Raw genomic sequence first — 4,340 nt, 5'->3', positions numbered from 1 at the left:
ATTTTTTCTTTGATATCTTTTATCAGAGTTTAGAAGTTTCTCCCATGGATCTTGTACATATTTTTTTTTAGTCTTATCCCAAAATATTTCATTTCGGAGGTATAATTTATTATTATAAATTGTATTGTTTTTTTCATGTCAAATTATACTTGTTTATTGCTGGTATGCAGAAAAGTAGTACTTTTTACATGTGTCTTTTTTAAAGTATAATTGGCATACATTATGGTTTTTTCAGGTGTACAACATAGTGATTTGACAGTTATATACATTACTCACTGCTCACTACACAAAGTATAATGACCATCTGTCAACATACAATATTATTACAGTATTATTGCCTATGTTCTTTATGCTGTACTTTTCATTTCCGAACACTTTCATTGAGGAATTGAAGGGTTTGGATCCAGCTCGAGTCAGTGTTCCTGTCATCGGCGGCCATGCTGGGAAGACCATCATCTCCTGATCTCTCAGTGCACTCCCAGGGTGGTCTTACCCCAGGACCAGCTCACAGCCATCACTGGGCAGATCCAGGAGGCTGGCACGGAGGTGGTGAAGGCCAAAGCTGGAGCAGGCTCTGCCACCCTGTCCATGGGTATGCTAGAGTCCAGTTTGTCTTCTCTTTCATGGATGCAGTGAACAGAAAGGAAGGATTTGTCGAAATGTTCCTTCATTAAATCCCAAGAAACAGACTGTCCCTATTTCTCCACGCCATTACTACTGGGGGGAAAAGGGCATTGAGAAGAACCTAAGCATCGGCAGGATCTCCCTTTTTGAAGAGAGGACGATCGCCGAAGCCCTCCCTGAGCTGAAGGCCTCCATCAAGAAAGGAGAAGAATTCATGAAGAACATGAAATGAGAGGGCAGCTGGCAAGCAGTCTGCATCCCTAACTTATGAAGGCATCGTGTCCCTGTAAAGCCATCTCACACCCCTTCGTGTTTCAGTCTCGTTACCCACAAAAGTTGTGTTAACATTGCTGCCCCTTCCAAATGAAAGTGCCCCTCTCCCCATAGGAAACCAATTGACTTGTGTATATTAACTTTGTGTACTGCAAAACTGATATCATTACTTACTGATTCCAAGTGGGTTTTTTAACATGTCATCTGTGAATCAAAAAAATTTGTTTCTCCTTCTTATATAATTTTTTCTTTTCTTGTCTTATTGCATAAGCTAGGATTTCTAGTATGATGTTGAAAAGAAGTGGTGAGGGTGAGGGGGGGTATCCTGCTTTGCTCTTGATCTTCTAGGGAAAACTTCCACTCACCATTATTAGTTATAGAGTTTTTTGTATACATTTTTTTTTATCAAGTTGAGAAGTTTCCCTCTTGTCCTAATTTGTTGAGCATTGTTACCATGAATATATGTTTGATTTTGTCAAATGTTTTTTCTTCTTCTAAAATGATGTTTCTTCTTTAGCTTGTTGTTGTCCATTTATGTAATAAATCCCATTTGGTCATAGTATGTAATTTTCTTTTTACATTATATTTTGTTGAGGGTTTTTCATCTATGTTCATGAGAATCATTGGTCTGTAGTATTTTTTTTTTTCTGATAATGTGTTTGTCTGGTTTTGTTATTAGGATGATGTTGAGGTATATGAACTCTCCTTTTATGTAACAAAAGAGACCATAGATAATAGGTGTAAATTCTTCTTTAAGTATTTGTTAGAATTGACCAGGGAATGTCTCTGGGTCTGGTGCTTTCTGTTTTGGAAAGTTATAAATTATTTATTTTATTTCTTTAGCAGATGTAGGTCTATTCAGCTTATATATATCTTGTGAGTTTTGGCACATTGTGTCTTTAATGAAATTCATCCATTTCATGTAGGTTGTCATATTTATGGTATAGAGTTGTTCATAGAATTCCTTGATTTTCCTTCCTTTTTTCCTTCAATGTTTATTATTTTTGAGAGAGACAGAGCATGAGCAGAGAAGGGCAAGAGAGAGGGAGACACAGAATCTGAAGCAGGCTTCAGGCTCTGAGCTATCAGTACAGAGCTGAACGCAAGACTTGAACTCATGAAACATGAGATCATGACCTGAGCCAAAGTCAGATGCTTAACTCATTGAGCCATCCAGGTGCCCCTTCTTGATTGTCCTTTCAATCTGCAGTGATCTTTCCAGTTTTACTGCTGATATTAGGACTTTGTGTTCTCTTTTTTCCTGGTAAGTATGGCTACATTATAAGTTTTATTAATCGTTTTTGAAGAACCAGCTTGTTTTCATTGATTGATTGTATTGATTTCCTGTTCTCAGTTCACTGATGTCAACTTGAAATTTTATTTTTTATTTTCTACTTACTTCAGATTTTATTTGCTCATCTTTTTCTACTTTCCTTGGGTGGGAGCTGAGATTAAAGACTAGATATTTCTTCTATCTAATATATGCATTCAGTACTATAAACTTCCTTCTAAGCACTGCTTTTCCTGTATCCTATGAATTTTGATAAATTATGTTTGAATTTTAATTTAGTTCAAAATATTTTTAAACTTAAGATTTCTTTTTGCTCCATCTGTTATTTAAAGTTCATTGTTTAATCTCCATGTACTTTGGAATTTTCCACCCCTCTTTCTGTTATTGATTTCTGGTTTAATTCCATTGTGGTCTGAGAGCAGACATTATATGATTTCTATTCTCAGAAGTTTAAGTTCTGTTTTAGGGCCCAGAATTTGTGCTCTATCTTGGTGAATCTTTTAGGTGAGCTTGAGAAGAATGTGTATTCTGCTGTTGTTGGATGAGGAAATTTACAGATGTCCATTCTGTGTAATTGATTGATGGTGTTGAATTCAACTGTGTCCTTACTAATTTTCTGCCTGCTGTATTTGTCCATTTCTGATAGAATGGTGTTGAAGCCTCCACCTGTAATAGCTGATTCATCAATTCCCCCTTGCAATTCTACCAGCTATTGCCTCACAAAGTTTAACATTCTGTTGTTAGGTGTATGTATACACATTAAAGATTGTTGTGTATTATTGGAGAATTGGCTTCTTTATCATTCTTTATCCTTGGTAACTCTCCTTGGTATAAAGTCTGCTTTTTTCGGAAGTTAATGTAACTATCCCTGGTTTCTTTTGATTAATATTGATATGGTATGTCTTTCTCCATTTATTTAGTTTAATCTTTATGTACCCTTATATTGAAAGTGGGTTTCTTGTAGACAGTATGTATTTAGGCCTTGGTTTTTTATCCACTCTGATAATGTATCTCTTTTAATTTGTGTGTTTAGACGATTAATGTTCAAAGTAATTATTTTATGCAGTTGGATTAATATCTGTCATATTTGTGCTTGTTTTCTCTTTGTTGCCCTTATTCTTAGTTCCTGTTTTTGTCTTCCATTGTTTTTCTGCCTTTTGCAATTTTAATTGAGCATTGTATATGATTCTGTCTTCTCTTTTCCTTTAGCTTGTGGATTATACTTGATTTTTTTCAGTGTTTCCTTCACTTTCCAATATTTATTTACAACAAATCCAAGTCCACTTCCATATTATACTGTGTCATTTCACAAGTAGTGTATTTTAAAGAACAAAATAACAATAACTACCTCTCATCCTTTGTTTCATTGCTATCATTCCTCTTATTTGTATAAAAGCTTATATAGACCTATATATGTATGTGATTACAAAATATGTTGTTGCCATTATTTAAAATTTTTTTAAATATTTATTTTTGGAGATGAGAGAGAGAGACAGCAAGAGACACAGAATGTGAAACATACTCCCGGCTCTGAGCTGTCAGCACAGAGCCTAACATGGGGCTCCAACTCACGAACCATGAGATCATGACCTGAGCCAAAGTCTGATGCTTAACTAACTCAACCACTCAGGCACTCCTATTGTTGCCATTATTATGTTGAATAGACTGTTATCTATTATATCAATTATGAATAAGAAAATACATACATATTTTATTTTACTTTCACATATTTCTTCTTGGATGATATTTATTTATATCAATCCAAATTTTGATTTATTTCCTTTTTTTTTTCCCCTCTGAAAACAATTCTTGCACTACACGTCTCCTTAGCCAAAGGTTTCCTCAACTTTTGTTTCTCTGAGAAAGTCTTTATTTCCACTTTACTTTTTAAAGAATTTTACAGGGTACAGAATTCTAGATTTTTTTTGTCAACAATTTAAATGTTTCTTTCCACTCTCTTCTTGTTTGTGTAGATTTTGAAAAGTTGGATGTCATCATTATCCCTCCTCCTTATGTAAGGTTCTTTGCCTCTAGACTCTTGCAGATTTTTTAGTTAATCTCAGATTTTTGAATGCATTGAATATAGGCCTAGATGTGCTTTTTTGGCATTGATTTAGTTTTTTTTCCCTGAGGTTTCTGGATTTGTGTGTTC

The 4,340-nt window shown here is 34.7% G+C and overlaps 1 pseudogene; it reads left to right on the top strand.

The window, feature by feature from the left end:
- The first annotated feature begins 340 nt into the window (after positions 1-340).
- Positions 341-856, top strand: LOC120226884 (annotated as a pseudogene).
- Positions 857-4,340: the final 3,484 nt, after the last annotated feature.

Source organism: Hyaena hyaena, unplaced genomic scaffold (assembly GCF_003009895.1).
Source record: "Hyaena hyaena isolate Hyena2069 unplaced genomic scaffold, ASM300989v1 scaffold_1885, whole genome shotgun sequence".
Lineage (NCBI taxonomy): Eukaryota > Metazoa > Chordata > Mammalia > Carnivora > Hyaenidae > Hyaena > Hyaena hyaena.
This window is presented reverse-complemented; position numbering and strand designations above follow the sequence as displayed.